General features: G+C 49.0%; 1 protein-coding gene across 11 annotated transcripts in view; it reads left to right on the forward strand.

Annotated features, from left to right (window-relative positions):
- The window catches only part of PCBP3 (poly(rC) binding protein 3), a 398,007-nt gene that overhangs the window by 325,362 nt on the left and 52,825 nt on the right, over positions 1 to 19,820 (forward strand). The window contains exon 1 of one of the 11 annotated variants that reach the window (XM_058296371.1): positions 16,358 to 16,435. The exons of the other annotated variants lie outside the window; for them this stretch is intronic. The gene's annotated coding sequence lies outside the window, so the exon portion shown is untranslated. Of the gene's footprint in view, positions 1 to 16,357; positions 16,436 to 19,820 lie in introns of those variants that run through there. 11 annotated transcript variants of the gene reach the window in all.

Consider the following 19,820-nt stretch of genomic DNA (forward strand, 5'->3'; position numbering starts at 1 on the left):
GGTTGTGCAAAGAAGGGTGCAACTAATCATCAAACTCACGCCCTTTGCACCTTTGTTCCTCTTCCACTGTGGCTACTCATGGGGCTCAGGGCGCTGGGAAAGGAAGTGCCTGTGACAGGCACGGCACCCAGGGCGAGCGCATCCCAGACTCACAGGGCATGGCTCATGGGCTTCTCTGCAGAGGGACGCCTGGGTGGAAATGCTCCACTCTCCCAGGAGCCCTGATCAGTGTGCCCAAAGATCTGAATACACACTTAATCTTCTGCCTGGACTTCTATAGGGCCCCTGAAGCCAACAGGAGCACCAACAAGAGCAAAAACAGCACGTTTTCCAGATTCGTGTGTGCGGGCAGTCCTGGCTAGGAACCCGCAGACTGCAGAGCACGTGGGAGAAAAGCATAGAAATCGGAGGGGCTGTTAACTTGCACAGGCCTGGAGCTGGTTTTTAAACTGTCTGAGCTGTAGTGGCAAGGATGCTAAACGAAGCTTAGTTCAAAAAATAGTTTTGGTGTTTGAATAGAAATTTAACTTAAAAAGCTCTGAATAATTGTGTTGATGATTTTATTAGCCAATAGATACTAGACTAAAACACGAATCAGTGCCAGGCAGTGCCTTCTGTGTGTGCTCCTGGACCCCACCCTGGCCTCCTTGTTCAATGTTCCAGCTGACACATGTGCGTTTCCACGGGGAGGGCTAAGGGACACTGCAACGCGCAGGGCGCATGGAGGGAGGCGCCAGGAGCGGCCAGACCTGCCCCCGGGGAGGGAGGGGAGGCTTGGCTGGAGGAGGGCTTCGGGGGTGGTGCCCTCAGGGAGCAGAGGGCCCAGAGCCAGGCAACTCCAGGGAGCTTGGCTTCGTGCCAGCGGCAGTCTTGAGGCCCGGGGAGCCCCCGGGGTCTCCTTGTCCTACACGCAGCTTCAGCTGGTCTCAGGAATTGGTGCGCCAGGCCTCAGACATCCAGTGCCGCAGGTGCTGCCCCAGGTAGAAGCTCCCATGTGCTCTCTGCAGTACGCAGCTTGCATGGGGGTCCTGAGGGGTCTGGGTGGGCCCCAAGCCTCGCAGCAGTGGGACGCTGGCAAGGACCACCCACCCACAGCTTGCTCAGCCCCTCTCTGTGGTGGGGACAGCAGTTCCCAACTTCAGACTGCTCGGCCCCAAGCAGGGAAGCTGCTCGCGTGAGAGCAAATGAAGTCACATTGGAAGTGAACAGAGGAGCAGCTTTGATAAGCTCTCGCTGCGCCAGGAGCCAGCACGGTGAATGGGGTGAGCCGTGGGCGCTGCGGGCGCAGCCTGGCAATGTGGGTTCAAGGAGCCTGCGCCCACAGAACCTGTGGAAGCGGCTCAGGAGAGCCGACGGCGAACATCGGCCACGGGCCAGCCCGGCTGTGCGGGTCGCGGGGCCCGGGGCCGTCTGTACCGCCCTGGACGTGCCCCAGGGGTCTGTTCTGTTTGTGCCTTTGCTAAACAGAGAAGGACCATGGATGGTCAGGAAGGCAGGCCCTGAGTGGACACGGTCCAGCTCTCATTCCGGGTGAGGCGAGCAGGTTCACGCTCTCATTCTGGGTGAGGCGAGCGGGTTCACGCTCTCGTTCTGGGTGAGGCGAGCGGGTTCACGCTCTCGTTCCGGGTGAGGCGAGCAGGTTCACACTCATGCTTACCTCAGGTGAGGTGAGCAGGTTCATACTCTCGCTTTGGGTGAGGCAAGCAGGTTTGTGCTCATGCTTACCTCAGGTGAGGCGAGCAGGTTCACACTCTCATTCTGGGTGAGGCGAGCAGGTTCACGCTCATGCTTACCTCAGGTGAGGTGAGCAGGTTCACACTCTCGCTTCGGGTGAGGCGAGCAGGTTCACGCTTTTGCTCCAGGTGAGGTGAGCAGGTTCACGTGCACGGTCTGGGTGTGGTGAACAGGTTCACGCTCACACTTGAGGGGAGCCGGTTGCTGTGGCAGAAGCCTGGGGAGGAAGAGAAGCCTGCAGAGGCTGCTCGGCCAGCTCTGCAACGTCCCAGGAGCCTCTTGGCCTCCCAGCGCCTCCTGTCCTCACCCGTGAGAGGTGGTGCTGTCTCAGGGTCCATGGAGGAATCTAGGAGGAGAGGGCCAGGCCATCTCGGGGTCTGTAGAGGAATCGAGGAGAGGGTCCTGGGAGGCCCTGAAGAGCCACCATCATGCCAGGGCATCTCTAGAGCATGAGCCAGCGCCTGCCATCCTCAGGAGGGGAGCCTCTTGTCCCTCAGAGACAGGGCTGCCAGACTGGCCCCCGTATGGACCCGGTCCCCCCCCAGGCTGCAAACCCTTCCCTCCCACTTGCCATGCTGACAGTGGATGACTCTCTTGTTGCCATCGTGAAGCCCCAGCATGCAGCCCCCTTCCTCCTGCCTTCATCAACCACACGAGCCACCCTAAAGATGCTTCCTCCCCAGACGTCCCCCAAACATGCTTGGGATGCCTTCCCAGCGCTCCATCCAGCTCCAGTTCTCAGCTGCCTTGTATGCTGTCTGCAGCCTTTAGCTCGCGAGTGCCTGTCCCTCCTCAGGCTCTCTTTCCCCATCTCCCTAGATGCACCCATTCCTTGGTGCCCCTGCCCTCTCCTGGCTGCTCCTTCCAGACCTTCTCTGTGGGCCCCTCGTGTCCTTGGCTTCTTTCCTTTGCTGGAGCCTGGGCTCCGTCTTCTGTCCTCTGCCTGTGCTCACCACCCTGAGCATGCAGCTCCCAAGCCAAGGTGGGGAGGGGGCAGCAGTCATTAAAAACAGCCGCCACGGTCCCTCACTGAAATGAGCGCAGAGCAAGCCCTGTCTCATTCAACAGGCCAATGAATGTTTGATGGCAGTGCAGCATGGGAGCATGGCAACACGGATGCGGTGACAGGGAGCACCAGGAGGGGGGCAGGGAGCACCAGTGGTGAGGAGCAGGGAGCACCAGGTGGGGAGCACCTGGCAGGGAGCACCCGGAGGGGAGCAGGGAGCACCAGGTGGGGAGCACCAGGCAGGGAGCATCAGGTGGGGAGTACCAGGCAGGGAGCACTGGAGGAGAGCGGGGAGCACCAGGCAGGGAGCACCAGGTGGGGAGTACCAGGCAGGGAGCACCAGGAGGGGAGTGGGGAGCATCAGTGTTGGGGAGTGGGGAGCAGCAGGCAGGGAGCACCAGGAGGGGAGCAGGGAGCACCAGGTGGGGAGCAGCAGTGTTGGGGAGTGGGGAGCACCAGTGGTGGGGGCAGTGCAGTGTGGTGCGGTGCTGCCACTGAGGCTCCTCAGGAAGACACCTGGGTGGTGCCGGTCAACATGTGAAATGTGACTGCACTCTGGCGCAGAGCGCTCCAGCTGGGAATCCGTCCTACCTAAGCACAACTGTGCCGGGGAGATGTCTCAGGATGTCTGCTGCGTCATTGTTTAGGAGAGAGAAGGGGACCGTCAGTCCTCATTCTTGGTGATGTGGGCATGTTGGAGAAGGGGACATGGAGGGGGCTGTCCCCAGTGAAGATACGGTCCTGCTCTGAGCCGGCGCTTTCCCTCCACACAGCTTCGTGGCTGGGCTGGCCCGTGTGGCAGGACCACGAGCACTGCCCCCGTCAGCACGAGAATGGACAGCCCAGGGGTCTCACCTGGGCAGAGGGGTCCCAGAGCGGTGACAGCCACCTCCACTGCATGCGACAGCATGGACAATCTCAGCGACGTCATTGCACATGCAAGAAGCCAGGCCCACAGAAGAGCACACTTGCCTAAAGGTCCAGGATGTGGGCATGGGGTGCAGGCTCTGCAGGAGGCTGGCAGTTACGGGTGCCTATGGTGGCTGTGCGCTGTGCTGCCTGTGAGCCACACTGCCGTCTCCCACTCAGTGCAGTGCACATGCAGTGCGTAGGCAAAGCAGAGCGTGTGTAGATGCTAAGCAGAGGGCGTACTGACACTGGTTCCCTCTTGTTTCACATGCTTACACCTGCTGGGTTACATGTGCGAGCTCTGGGCACACTCACCTGGCTCTCACCACACTTGCCTGGTTCTAGCACACTCACCTGGCTCTGGACACATTCACCCGTCCCTCACCACGCTTGCCCAGCTCTCACCATTATTATCCAGCTCTTGGCGCATTTGCCCATCTCTCACCACACTCACCCAACTCTGGGCACACTCGCCCATCTCTCACCACACTTGCGCGGCTCTTGGCACACTCGCCCAGCTCTCACCACTATTACCCAGTTCTGGGCACACTTGGCCAGCTCTTGGCACGCTTCCCCATCTCTCACCACTATTGCCCAGCTCTGGGCACACTCGCCTGGCTCTGGGCACACACCCGGCTCTCACCACACTCACTCACTCACTCACACTAAGGCAGGGGCAGCTCTGCTGGCATTTGGTGCCTTTTTATTTTGTTGTTCTTACTGGTTTTAGAGGGTGTTCTGCTGCTGTAACAATCCAGCCTTAGAAATGCCGTTCATCAGGGTGACCTAAACGGTTTCATCTTTGACTTTATGGTATTTAAGGTGCTCGGAGCCCAGGAGCAGTGTCTGGGGTCAGTGGCTCCAGAAGTGAAGCGAGCCCAGACCCCAGAGCGTCACCCACCCCGGCCCCACCTGTGCGACAACCATGGGGGCTTTTAGCAGGAGGCGCTGGCCGGGAGCCAGGAGGGTGTTCAGGCGCTGCGCCACCTCTGCAGGCACCAGCACCCGGCCGTCCTGCGCAATCCCGCAGCAGCCTGCGCCTGCCCGGCAGAGATGAAGGACACAGGGTGCAGGGCCGCTGTGCTGGGACTCCCCCGGCTCAACTCGAGGTCCTGCTGTGGCAGAACCTGTGTAGCAAAACTCCAGCCTGTGGCCACATTGCCGCAGAATTCAGAACCAAATGCAAGACTTGAAACACCCCTGTCTGGGATTTATTTTGTGGGGGGTTTTTTTGGTATTTTTTGTTGTTATTTTACCTGCGCAATATTGACGAATGTGTTTGTGCTGCATTTGTGTTTTGTATCTTTATTTAGCACACACATTCAAATTAAAGAATACACCCAGGTAAACTAAGCCAGGCAGCTGGGGTGTCCCGGATTACCAGGCCCTCAGTGGATTGGAGTCAGAAGCAGGTCAGTGGAGAGCTCTTGCCCGGGATTACATGCCTCAGAGCACCCAGCGGGCAGGAGGCCCCTCTGCGCAAAGGCTGGGGACAGAGCGGGGCAAGGGCAGGCAGGGGTGAGAGGAGCGTCCGGCCTCAGCTCGCTGCGCTGCCCTGGCCGCGGGCATGCAGCCCGGCCTTGCGGCTTGGACCTCACCTGGCCTCCCCCCTCCCAGGACGCTGGCGGCGCCACGCCTCCCCGCGCTTCCCTCCCGCGCTGACCCATGTGCTGGGCGCCCACCCTGGCTCAGGGCTCCAGCTCCCACTCTCAGCACACCCGGGTTTTTCCTTTAACTGGTTTTTGGGTGGGTTTTTGTCGCACCTTCATCTTTAACTTTTCGTTGTTGTTGTCTTTGTAACTTCTTTCTTTATCTTTTTCTGAACTAATTTTGTAATTTCGATTTCAAGGTCCTTTCCTTTTTAACCTTTTAAAACCTTCTCTGTTCTTTTAATAATTTCTTTTTCTTGCATCTCTTTCATTTTTAGTTCCTTTAAAGTTTGTCCCACATTTTTTTCTATCTTATTTTCCTCTTTTTTTCTTAATTTTTCTTTCCTTCATTTGGACAGATTCTTAGTTGCTTTAGCTTATATCTTAAAGTTTATTTTAATTTTAGTAGATGCCATTTGTGGCAATGAAATATTATTAATGAAAGACTGAAGTGCTGAAGTACTGACCTGGTAGGATAATTCCAACGTGTCTGTCCTGGCGGCTTAAGAGTGACCTGTGGCTTTGCCTCCGCACCGAGTCCGCGCACCAGTTGTCGTGTCCCCGGGAGCCCTGCTCTGCCGTGGCCCTGCGGCCCTGGAGGACCGGCCTCCTGCCTGCACCCCTCTGCCTCCCTTTAGCCGGGCCGGGCCCCAAACCCCTCTCCTGGCCCGTGCCGCCAGCCCACCCGCCCCCGGCAGCCCCTGTGGGGCCCCTCTGCACGGGGTTGTTTCTGGGCCGTCCTGACACATCCCCCGCCAGGCCCAGGCCTTGACCTGGGTGGAGCGCAGTGCCAGGAGGACTGGGTGCTGTCTGCGCCTCTTGCCGGGCTCCCAGGCTCCCGGCTTGTCCCAGCCCTGCTGACGTCCGCCGGGACCACGACTTGGGGCCCCTGCCTTTCCCCTCAGCCCTGATTGGACGTCACGGTCCCTGATCCTAACTGTGGCCACACATGTTGGGCCAAGGCGCCGAGCCTGGAGGGGGCAGCAGGCCCCCACCGCCCCCCTCTGAACCATGCCCTCCTTTTTCATGAGTTTTATGGGAGGTGGCATTGCCCCAGACTTGCTTCACCCCACATATCACGGAGATTTCGTGGAAGGAAAGATGATTCTTGGGCATTTCTCTGGGGACGTTTTTCTTAACACCTGGAGTGACTCAGCTGGGTTTCCTGCCAAAGGGCAGCAGCTCCTGCTGGAAATGGGAGAAGTAGCCGTTCACCTGAGCAGAACCACGCTCTAGACTCACCCACCTTCCAGATACCCGAGGGGCACAGGGTTCGACGACTGTGTTTTGGGGCGCCACATCAATAACAAAAAGAATAAACGCCAAAGAGTAGGAAGAGCATTTTGTCCTGCTAGGCCGTGAGACCACCGGCTGAGGAGGTCCCGCGTGCAGTGCGCCTCGACGGCAGAGCGAGCTCTGGAGCCACAGCGCGAGGGCCAGGCCGGCTCCCCAGGATGGCGGCCACACAGGGCCAAGCGCACCTGCCCTCAGCCTTGTTCTTCATAACCTGTTGGGTTGGTTTCCCTTAACAACCATGCTCAACAACCAAGCTCAACAACGATGCGTCTGGTTTTCATGCTAACAGGACAGCAGCCTTTCTTTGGTTATGTTGGGTTGGTCTAAAATTCTTCCCACATTCTCCCATTTTCTTTGCGTGGACTATTCTTTGTTGTAATAAAAGCTGGATTTAAGGGCTGTAACCCCCCCCCCGCCCCCACCATAACACTTGAGATCAATTCTTTGCTTTCATTTTTCATAAATGGCTCTTACCTTACTGAATGTTTCTTTTCTAGTAATCTTATTTTTATTTCCAAGCTTATTTTTATCAGTGATGGCTACGGGATTTTAAGGGCCTTCCTGGCATCTGCCTTGGAGGCAGTGTGTGTGGCGCAAGGCCTGGGGTCTGGGGCTCAGGGCTGTGTGGCCCAAGGCACTGTCCCAGCCAGGCCATCGGGAGGACCAAGGAAGCTGACAGGTTTGAGCAGTGGCAAGAGCAGCTGTTGGACAGTGGTTGGCAGTCTATCAGTGTCAGCTTTACTGTTTATTTTTTGTCTTGGGTTTCTCCGTTACTTTATTGACTGACAAAATTCCTGGTATTAAATTGCCTATCCATTCCAAGATTAAGCATTAGAATATGGTGTATTATTAGTCTTCATAAACATTGCTGATTTTACTCCTTAGTATTTGATTTGGAATGTAAGTTAGGGTCTGTTGGGAACTGCTGGTCCTGTGGGGTGGGATCGCTGGGTCGCAGTGCGTGTGGGGGGCCAGCTTTGTGGCGGCACCAGCAGCTTTCCCCAGAGACGTGTATGAGCAGTGAATTAGTGTCCCGGGGCTCCGTGTGGCCGCCAGGGCTTCGTGTTATGCTTTCCTCATTGTGTTTTGTGTTAGCCATTCTGGGGGCCATGCAGTGGCATGACATTGTGGTTTTACTTTGCATTTGCACGTACCTTTTGATATATTTATTGACCATTTCCTAGCCCCTTTGGGGTGTGCCTGTTGGCTTTTGCTCACTTTCCTGGCAAGCAGTATTTGAATATGTCCTTGGCAGGAGCCCTCAGCTGGTTAAAGGAATTGGAAAGAGCTGATCCTTCTCACTCTCCTAAGGGTGTGACTTGTTCTAATGTGGGCCCTCATAGCAGTCTTTTTCTTAATGATTAGAGCTTTCTGGGTCTAAGAAAGTACTTTACCAGAAGCTGTGTTGTTTACATTGCCATTTGGCTCTGCAGTCCGCCTGAAGTCGAGTTGGGGGCTGAAGTGACGAGGTAGGGTGCCAGTTTCGTAGTATGAAAGGACACTCTTCTTCGCAAGTGCCCAGGCATGCCTGCAGTTGCTGCTGCTTTCTGCTGTGCCCCGTTGCCTCTTATGCCAGTATCACACGGGCCCCGTTATTGAGCTTTATGTCTAGGCCCCTGGTAAAACAGGTCTTCTCACTTCGTTCTTTTCCTTCAGGAACGTCTTGGCTACTCTCGACCTGATGAATTTCCACATACATCTTAAAATCAGCTTGTCTATGAAATCGAATTGCTACATAAATTTGGGGAGAACAAAAAGTTCAAATTATCAAGTGTTTAAGTCCATGAACTTGAGTTATTTCTCTAGTTCTTCGGTCTTTTTCAATTTTCCTTACTAATGTTTTATAGTTCTCTACATTGGGTTTTATGTGTATTTTGTTCAATTTATCCCAGCTCTGGTTTTCTGACGTTCTTGCAAATGATGTATCTTTATTTTTAAAAATGCATTTTATTACTGTTGCTGGTATAGAGACAAACAATTCCAGACCCCCTGATAAACTCATTTATCCTGACTTGTGAATAGTTTGCAGGTTGGGCTGGGTTTTCTGTACCCAGCCAGGTCACCTGCACATACCTGGGCTGCTGCCCTCCCACTTGGTGTCTTGCTGGGCCATCAAGGAGCACCCATTCTAGCAGTTAGAGGAGTTGTCCTGCATGCACCCGAGAGGGGCTGCAGGGGCAGGGGGCCCAGGAATTCAGGAGGCAAGCACCCACAATAGAGTGTACGTGGCTAAGACGGAAGGCTGGCCACTCTTTGGACCAGCATTGACCCTACCTTGTCATGAAGGAAGTGAGTAAGAATCCCCGACACAGCACCTAACCGGAAAACTTGGTGCAGGAGCCATTGGCAGGAGCGACCCCCAACCCTGCTAACTGGCCTGTGTCCACTGGCCAAGGGACTTGGGGGCGCATTGATGCCTTGATCATCAACCTAGCCCTTGGCCTGTCAATCACTGACACACACACAAACACACACAAATCAGTTGAACTTGTTGTGAGATCAGAAGTGGACAGCAAGTGCAAACACTTGGGTCAGTCTTTTCCAGTTGCAGCCTTTTGGTATTTATCTTTTGGAATAAACTGTGGGCTCAGTGAGAACCATGTCTCCTTGCTTACACTTTCTCGCTGCCTGTGTCCATTGGGAAGCATTGCGTCAACATGCAACGAGACATTCCAATCGGCTTTAACAACAAGGGTCTTTTTAGCCACTTGGGCTACCTGGGAAGTCCAGTGTCATGAGGCTCCAGGGCCGGCTGGACTCGGTGTTCTCAGCTACGCCTCTGTGCCTTCTCTTGGTTCACTCAGCCCAAGCCTGGCTTCCCACTACAGCCTTAAGATGTCTGCCAACAACGGCTGGGCCTCCCTCCTCGGCCCAGCGAGGGCAGGAGAGGCGAGTGTCTCTGGAAGCTTTCCCAGGGCATTGGAAGCTCTCACTCCCCCAGCTCTCCTTCACTTCGCCGTGGCCCTGAGACCATAAAGAAGTTCTCCTTCACGTCTTTCCAGTAGTTGAACTCTCACCTACAGCTTTTGGATCTTGACCTAATTGGAACACATGTTTGTGGGGTGAGGTGGAAATTGTTGTTAAGCCTGTGGATTGCCAGCAGCTCCAGCCCTCAGCAGGAGCTCCGCACCCAACAGTGAGCCACCCAGCCATGGCTAAGCCGGGGCCCTCCCATCCTGAAGGCTGAGCCGCTGCTGGAGCAGAGGGCATCAGCCATGCGTGAGGGCTGTTACCTGGGAACGCTTCCTCAGGGTGTGCTCTGGCCCCCCGTTGTGGCACGGGGCCTCTGGGCAGTAGAGCATCTGCATCTTGTGGAGAACCTGCTGTGCACTGGCACAGGCTGGAGTCGATGGGTCCCTGCAGCCAGAGATGCCGGGAAAGGCCACATACACGTGACCACCTCAGCAGAGAGAGGCTCTCAGAGCCAGGGACAGGGACACGGGTCTCAGGGTTGAGGGTATTGCCAGCCTTGAAGTGTACATTTGAAGGGATGGGAGGTCTGTGGGTTACAGGCTAGGTGCCTGAGCACTTGCCCTAACAGTCGGATGGAGAACGCCAGCCTCCCGGTGAAGCCTGGGAGTCGTCGGAAAGAAAAGCTTCACTTTGACCAACCGTGAGGCCTCCCCACGCCTCGGCCTCTGCAGCGGGGGCAGGTGAGCAGGCTCCCACCCCAGCACTTGGTCTGTCTGGACCCTTGAGTGACAAGGGAACAGGCTGTGCACAGTGCTGGCTGGGGTCCGGGCTGTGAGTGCTGATGCTTTTCTAAAGCTAAGTGTGGCTGGCAAGAGCATTAAGTTACAGAGTGTCCCCTGTCCTCAGGGGCCTCCAGGGCATAATATGCCTTGTGAGTTTCTCAAGAAGCATGAAGCAGCTAATAAGCTCTGTCAGTTCCTGTTGCCCTGGCCCTCATGCAGCCTGATGTGGGCACTGAGCTGTTAAATATAATCAGTCAAGTCTGCTCACTCTTCCCTGTGGTTCCTTCCATCGCCACATCCCCCAGACAGCTGAGGCCCTGGGAGCAGCTCCCAGCAGCGCTCAGCCAACAGATGCACAGCCAGAGCTGTCAGACCTGACCTGAGCTCCCTGCAGCCCACGTGTGCCACAGACGGTGGTCCCTAGCCACACGGCTCCTCTTCCCGTCTCTGGTGAGAAAGCACATGTGCACAGCAAACTCAGGGCATTTGTTGGCCTGGTACACTTGTAGTTACCGTGATTACTATTATAAACTCCACTAGACATATAAAACCTTTAATACTTTAATATCCAAACCTATTTACCAACCACCCAAGGAAGCCTTACAACATGGATATTCCATGGCACTTTCCAACATGGAACTCTATTTCAAATCTGAAACAAATTCCCTCATTATTTTTGACTACATGAAAATAGAGTATAACCTGCTTGTTTCATGGCAAAGAGCACGGACCCTTGAGCCCAGTTGCCATAACTCTGTCCCATAACACCCCAATTCCCTAATATGTTAGACAGGGATAGGACTAGCCCCTGCTGTATGAGGTTATTGCGAGCATTAAGTGAATTTATGTATGTAAAAGCATTTGGAACACATGCTCTGTTCTCTGCTACTGCTGCTGCTATAGCTAAATATCAATTCCTATTATAACTCTTTATTGTACTAGAATTCTACTGATTTGAACGTTCTTGAAAAATGATTGGAAAATGTGTTTTATCAGAATTTCACTATTGGCTTTAAACTTAGCCAGTATGAAAATTTAATCAGTATCAAAAATTAAATGAAGGGAAGCAGACTTGGCCCAGTGGTTAGGGCATCTGTCTACCACATGGGAGGTCTGTGGGTCAAACCCCGGGCCTCCTTGACCTGTGTGGAGCTGGCCCATGTGCAGTGCTGATGGCGCGCAAGGAGTGCCGTGCCATGCAGGGGTGTCCCCTGCATAGGGGAGCCCCACACGCAAGGAGTGCGCCCCGTAAGGAGAGCCGCCCAGCGCGAAAGAAAGTACAGCCTGCCCAGGAATGGCGCCGCACACACGGAGTGCTGATGCAACAAGATGACACAACAAAAAGAAACACAGATTCCTGGTGCCGCTGATAAGGATAGAAACAGTCACAGAAGAACACACAGCAAATGGACACAGAGAGGAGACAACTGAGGCGGGGGGGCAAAAGAGGAAATAAATTTTAAAAAAAAAATGAGGTTTTGGTTCTGGCCAACATGGAGTAAACACACCACCCTATCTTTCCCACTAAATGCAACCAAAACTTCAGGGCAGGATGCATGGAGCAGCTCTCTAAGGACTTTGAAAATTCAGTGGCAGCATACAAACTGATGAAGGAACCAGAACTCAGAAGTGCATTTCCTATTTTTTTCCCTCCTGTATTTCCTGGCCTGGACTCAAAGGCAGCCTAAAACCCAGAGCTGCACATTGGTACCCACAGGAAGAGTCCAAAGGAAACTCTTTATTAATGGTCTGAAGAGCAGGAAAGAGATCTCTTATGCATCATGGAAAGTCAGGAAGAAAACAAAATTACTTTGGTTTTGTTTCTGTTTTTCTCCCACTCCGTCCCCTAGGCAATCTTGTAGTGGCGGTAGCATTCAAGGAAGTGGTGGTGCAGGCGAAACCCTTCTCTCAACCCAGAGGAACTGTGCTTCCAAGAGCATGAGAGTCTCTTATGGCTCTGTTTGTATGACTCTCCTCTTGCTACTTGGCCCTAGAGGCAGATACAATTGCAGCAAGTGTGTAGCACAGTGGTGAAACTAAAGCCCCAATTTCTAGCCAGAAGGACAGGAAGGGGGCTCCTGGGAGCCATTTGAGGAGATCACAGAAAGGAGAACATTAAGATCCTATAAAGTTGTATGTGAACTCTTGGGCACACCCTTGACCTTTGCATATATGGATCTGACCATAAACCTCACACCAAATGCTTTAACAACAGAACTACAGTGTTGACAACTGTCCAGGTCCCATATTGATGTCTCGGTGGCACATGGGTAGGACATAACACTGCAGAAGCTCCCAAAATTGAACTGCTATTGGAGCTGTAGCCCACAGAAGATAGGTTAGAACTTTCAGCCTGCTAAAATAAAAATATCAACATTCTACATACAATCTGAACAAGAGCAGAGTCTTACAATATTCAGAATTTCCAGGATACAATCCAATATTACTTTATATTTGAAAAACCAAGAAATCTCAACATCATGAAAAGGAAAAGGCAATCAACAGATGCATATCCCAAGATGATCATAGTTTGAATAATCAGCAGACACTTTAAAGCAGCTATTATAACCATGTTCAAGGAAGTAAGGACAAGTACTCTTGAAACAAATGGAAAGAAAGAAAGGAAATAGAAGACCTGATAAAGAAAAGAATTGAAATTTTAGACCTGAAAAATACAATAACTGAAATTTTAAAAGTTCATTGGATGGACTCAATAAGAGTCTGGAGAGGAGAGGATAAAGGTCAATGAACTTAAAGATAATCAATAGAAATTGTCAAATCTGAACAGTATAGAGAAAAAAAAGATTGGAAAAGTGAATAAATTTCAGAGACCTTTTGGGACAAATACTCATCAGAATCCCAATAGAGGAGAAAGAGTGTGATATAAATATATATATATTTGAAGAAATAATGGCTGAACTCTTCACAAACTTGACAGAAGGCTTAAACATATAGAATCAAGAAGCTTATCCAAACAGGATAAACTCAAAGAAACCCATGTTCACACATATTACCATCAAACTGGTAAAAACAATAGGCAAAGAAAATGATGTATTATATAGAGGGGAACAAGAAATCAAATGACTACAGTTTTCTCACCAGAAATCATGGAGACTGGAAGGCAGTGAAACAACATTTTTTTCAAGGAGCTGACAGCAAAGGACTGTCGACACCAAACTCTATATTCAGTGAAAATATCCTTCAGAAATGTAGGTGGAACAAAGACATTCTCAGATGAAGGAAAGCTTAAAAAAAAAAAAAAAAAAAAATTGTCATAGCAGATCTGCTCTAAAGGCAGAATTTTTCAGATGGAAGGGAAATGACACCAGAAGAAAATCTGAAATATCAGGAGTAAAGAAAGATAACTTGGTTAAAAAATAATAGACTATTTTTCTCCCTTTCAGTTCTTTAAAATACGTATGACAGTAGAGAACAAAAAATATAACATCTGATGGAATTTTAAATGTATGTGGGTACAATACATATGACATTTAATATATAAATGGGGAAGTAAAGAGATAAGGTTTCTACATTTAACCTAAAGTGGTAATGTATTGATTTAAGTACACTAGCATGTAAGGTATGTATTATAATTCCTAAAGCTATCACTGATTATATATTTATAAAATTATACTAAGAAAAAGCACTTTGGGAAGATTTGGAAGTAAATTCTAGAAACGGTGACCCAAACTCTGAAATGTTCACTGGTGGCAGTATTATCAAGCATGTGGCTACTTTTATTTTAGCAATGAAAATCACACAACACAAGCTTTCAGGAAAATAAAACTGAAACTTTGGGGACGCCCTAGTCAAAATGGTGGAGTGAAATCCTTCCAGGCTTCATCCGCCCACAGAAGGTTTGCACAATCAGCAAGAACTGGCAGAAACAGCTTTCTCAAAGTTCCAGGAAAAAAAAAGGTAAAGGTCTGCTGTAACAAGGCAAGCACCAAATAAAAAAAAAAAAAACTACTTAAAACAGTAGGATCTCGTGGCACCCTAGTGTTGGCAGAAGACTGGGTTCTGGGCTTCTAGGTACTTGACTTATGTTGCATAAAATAATTTAAGGTCATGCCATAGGGTAGGCAAGGGAGTAAGGAGTTTATCAAGAAACAAGAAAATGAGAGACGTGCACAGACCAAAGTACGGAGTGTGGGCAGGCTGCAGGATGAGATGTGCACGTAGGGCCCCAGGTCAGGCCTTTTTAAAGTCTTCCCTCCTCCCCTCATAATGTTGAGGGGACCCCAGCTCGTTGTGGCTCTGATTGGTTGCCCACCTGTCAATTACCAGGGGGGCCAGTGGTGAGGCCTTTTGAGGGTATCCAGGACTTTCCCTTGACCCCAAACAGGATTCTCATTCCAAATGTGGTTCTTGCTCCGAACGTGATTCTCGCTCCAAATGTGATTCTCACGGCCAGGATCTCACAGGATCCCTCAGGAGTTTTCCGGGCAGAGTCTCGTGGTCATGTGGTCTGCTGGCCATGTGATCTGTCGGCCAGTTGTCTGCCAGGCCTCAGCTGTGACCCAGGTCTTCCCTTTCCCTGGACTAACCTGCCTCACTAGCTGCCCCTCCACCAACCCTTACAAGCTCGACACAGCCAGCCCATGCTGCCAGTGTGGATTGGGATCATGGTTTTAGAGGGAACAGAGTATGTATCCAGTCTGTCTATAATGGCTTGAGGATTCGCTGCCCCAGAACTTGCCCTACACATAGAAGGCCGCTCACGAAACTCTCCTACAGAACGCTGTGGGAGACAGGCAGGTGGCTATCTGGGGCAAGGGATTGGTGACTGTAGAACGTACAGTGCAGTGCCGGGGACCGTGAGGAAACTGTTTCCTAGGGAAGAGGAGAAATTTGTATCTGTGTAAATAAGGGAATTCCTAGGACAGTGTAGGTTCCCAAGACAGGACCAAGCTTTGGCCTGGAGTTATTCCCTAAGCTTATCGTGTGGATAAGCCCTGAAGGAGAGCAATTCCACAGATCAACCTGAAAAGACTGGGAAAGGCCTTTTCTTTTTTTTCCTTCTTTTTAATGTTAGTTCCTGGCATTCAAGGAAAGCTTTGTCATAATGCTAGCTGGATACAAGCTTAAGGAACAGATGCCTCGGAGTCTAAATTCTAGCAATAGCATATTAAAATATCAAAATGTCCAGGTTTCAGGGAAAGATTACAGAACATTCAAAGAAACAATGTGCCAGTCCAAGCAAAGGAGAAAATTTAAGCATCAGAAACCATGCATAAGGAAGATCACACCTGGGACATTCCAGGCAAAGACTTTAAAAATTGATTAGAAATATATTCAAAGAGCTAAAGGAAAATTAGAAATCAGGAAAACAATAGATGAACACAAAGACAATATCAATGGAGAGATGGAAATTATGAAAAAGAATCAAACAGAACTGAAGACCACAGTAACAGAAATTAATAATTCCCTAAAGAGTTCAACAGCAGATTGGAGCTGGAAGAAGAATCAGTGAACCTGAAGAAAAGACTATTGAAATCATCCAGTCTGAAGAGCAAAAGGAAGAAAGAATGAAGACGAATTAAAAGAGCCTGAGGAGCTTGTGGGACATTGTGAAATATACCAGCATATGCACTGTGGGAGTCCCAGAATAAGAAAGAGAGGAAGAGACAGAGAGAATATTTAAAGAAATAATGGCTAAAACTGCCTAAATTTGATGAAAGACATGAATATGCATATTCAAGAAGCTCAAAGAACTCCAAACAATATAAATCAAAATAGATCCACAACACGCCAGGTTATAAAGAAATTATCAAATGCCAAAGATACAGAGAGGATTCTGAAAGCTGCCAGAGGAAAGTAGTGTGTCCCATACAAAGGCGCTTCCATCAGATGAAGGGCTGATTTCTTACTGGTAACCATCAGGACAAGCAGGCAGAAAGATGACATTTAAAGTGCTTGAGCGAAAAATCACCAACCAAGAATTCTATATCCAGCAAAACTGTCTTTCAGAACTAAGGGAGAGATTGAGGCCTTCTCAGATGGACAAAGCCGAGGGTCTCCTTCCCCACTAGACCAGCCCAGGAAGAGCGGCTGAAGGGAGTTCTGAGGTCGAAAGGAAAGGACACTCGACAAGGGCCTGAGGCCACCTGAGGAAGTAAAGCTCTCCAGTGCTTGTGATGACATAGGTAAGTAGAGGGTCCAAAGCTAGTACGTTTTTGACTTACAACTCTTCTTTTTATTTCTTACAGAGTCCAAAAAGCAAATACATAATATGTGATATAAATCAGTGGTTTTGAACTTACAAGGTATAAACATGCAATTTGCGACCAGCAGTACATGAAGGTGGGGCAAGTGGGGTATAGGAACATAGTTTGTGTGCGCTATTGGAATTATGTTGGTATCAAAGCAAATGGGATTGTTAAAGATTTAGGATGTTAAATTTATGCCCTACAATAACCACAAAGCAAATATCAGAGAATATGCAAACTTTCAGACACAGAAATTAGAGTACAGGTTACCAGGAGTGAGGGCAGGTAGAATGGGGCATTAATGCATAATTAGTATAGGGTTTTTGTTTGGGGAGATGGGAAAGTTCTAATAACAGAACGTGGTGAGGATCCTACAGTATCACCAATGTGATTAATCCTGCTGAATGGCATGCTACAGAGGGGTTGAGGTGGGGAGATTTATGTTGTATATGTTTCCATGCTAAAAAATGGGAGAGAAAGAAAGAGAAACTAAAGAGACAATGATAATTAAATGTAATACATGACCCCTAATGGCATCTAGCAAGGGAAGAGAAAACTCTCAAAGGGACATTATTGGGACATAATAAAAATTGGAATGTAGAATGAGGTTTTACTACAGTTAAAAAATTTTTTGAACTTGATAACTGCACTTAAGGTGGTTACATAAGTAAATATCCTCGTTTGTAGAAAACGGAAGTATCGTATGTTCAGAGAAGAATGTGTGCCATCTGCTCTCAAACGTTCAGAATATAGAGATAGAGATAGATAGATAGATAGATAGATAGATAGATAGATAGATAGATAGATAGATAGATAAAAAAGAAAAAAGGAAGGGAGAGAAGAAGGAAGAAGAAAGGAGAGAGGAAGGGAAGAGAGGGAGGGAGAAGGAAGGAAGAGCAAAGGTGGCGAGACATTAAAAGCAGTGGATCTAGAGGTGGGTGGTGCTGGCTTCTCTCTATGTGTTGGCTTCTCTCTATTGTAGGTTGCATTATTTTTGCAACTGTCCTGTAAGTCTGAAATTATTTTAGAATGAAAAGTTTTTTAAAATTATACAGAGATACAGTAAGAAATGTAATGAATTAAAATGGAATCCTAAAAAAAAAAAAATACAAAAACTTCAAATCATTCAAATGAAGGCAGGAAAGGGAAAGCAGAAGAATGAAAAAATAGATGCAGACAGAAATCTAGTAATAAAGTAATAGACCTAAATCAAACCATATCAAAGATTGTACAAAAATTAATTCAAAGTGGCCTTTGATATGAATATCGCATATAAAACTACAAGACCTTTAGAAGAAAACATAAGAGAGACTATTCCTGACCTTGAAATAGAGTTCTTAGATGTAACACTAAATGTACCATCTATAAAAGAAAAAAAGATAAATTAATCTTCACCAAAAATAAAACTTTTTTACATTAAAAAAAAAACAAAACACCATTCTGAGGACAAAAAGAAAAGAATGGGGAGAAAATACTTGCAAATCATATATTCATTAAAGGACTTGTAATTAGACTATATAAACTCTCAAAGTTCAACAGTAAGAAATAAATGATTAAAAAAATAGGTAAAAGAGTTGTTCTTGACTTCACCAGAGAAGGTAAACAGGGAGCAAATAAGCACATGAAAATATACACATCCTAAATCATTAGGGAAATGCAAACTAAAACCACAATGAGATTGTTTTAGACATCTTGTAGAATAACTAAAAACCATCTAATAAAAAACTAACACTACCAAGTGCTGGCAGTGATATGGAATAACTGAAACACTCTTAAATTGTAGGTGGGAAGGCAAAGTGTGGCAGTTCTTATAATACTAAACATAAACTAACATATTATTCTATAGTCTTTTAAGTATTTATCCTAGAGAAGTGTAAACTTACAGTCACACAAAAGGCTATATATGAATGTTTATGGCAGCTCTATTTATAATTGTCCCCAAACTGGAAGCAACTCAAATGTCCTTCAGTGGGTGGACTGAACAAATATTATTCACCAGGAGAAAAGAATGAATGATTGAAACATGCAAAGCATGACTGAAGCTCAGAGGCATTTGCTGAGGGAAAGAGGCCAGACTCAAAAGTCCCATGCTTCTTACTCATCTGTATGGTCACTTGGAGAAGGCTCTTCTTGGGATGAGAACAGACCAGTGCTGACCAGCTAGGGGAGGGAGTTTTCTGTCCTATTGTGGCAGTGGTCTCATTAATCTATGCATGTGCTAACATGCATATACCTGTACACTAATAATCTATTTACCATGCACAAAATAATAAAAACAAAATTACCCCGGGTGGGCCCTGCTAAAAGTAATTGAAATAAGCTGCTTTACAAAACGTTCATTTATTTATTCATTCAGCAATAACCTTTTGCAGCCTGCTTTTACCAGATTGGCTTCTTTCCTGCCCTGTTGCGGGTGCAGTGGCTTGGGACAGAGAACTCACGTGTTTAAAGACAGCCGCCGTCAGAGCCCGTGTGTTCTCAGGGCCACCGCGAGTCCAGGCCGACTCCTGCTCTTCGCCTTGCTCCTGGGCACGGCGGTCTTCTGAGCAATGTCACCTCTAGGTTTGTGGTGGCCTGAAGGCACCGTGGGCCCAGGAGGCAGCCTGCGGCCAGCCCACGCCTGCAGAGGACTCGTGGCGCCTGGCGCCTCCGTGGAGCAGGACAGAGGTCTCCATGGGTCACCACGTGGAACTTGCACCATGGTTTCCTTTAGGAAAACAATGATCTCTCTCCCTCACTCACACCCAAAAACAAATCCTGGATGGACTAAAGGCCCCCAGAAAAAGGAAAACTGTAGAAGCTTTAAGAGCAATTACAGGCATCTAGACTTACGGTCTTGTGGGGACACACCCTTCAACTAGTGCGGAAAGCCCCAATTATGAAGGGGAGGATAGGTAAAATTGATGTCATCAAAATAAAAAAAGTCTTTGTGGTAAACTATAAACCCTGGGAAAAGGTTAGTTACAGATTGGAACAAAAGAGGAAAAGGACTTTATCAGCGTAATATCCAAAGAATTTCCGCTAAGCAATGAGAAGATGCTGAACAGCCTAGTGGAGGGAAAACAGGATTCACACACCCCTTCCAGGTGTCGGTAAGCAGGGGGAGCCCCTCCGCCTCCTTAAGCAGGCAAGTGCAAGTCCAGGAGCTGGGAGCGTCCTTTCTTCACTCATCCAATTGGCACCAAGTAGTAAGTCTGACGGTACCAAGCAAGGGCTGTGGGGCCTGGTCCCTGCTGGTGCCTCTGCAGAGCCGCCTGCGAGCACGGCCAGGGCTCTCTGTGACGGCGAGTGCCATGGCGGGTCTTGGTTGTTTTGTTTTTGT

The sequence above is a fragment of the Dasypus novemcinctus genome, chromosome 4 (assembly GCF_030445035.2).
Source record: "Dasypus novemcinctus isolate mDasNov1 chromosome 4, mDasNov1.1.hap2, whole genome shotgun sequence".
NCBI lineage: Eukaryota > Metazoa > Chordata > Mammalia > Cingulata > Dasypodidae > Dasypus > Dasypus novemcinctus.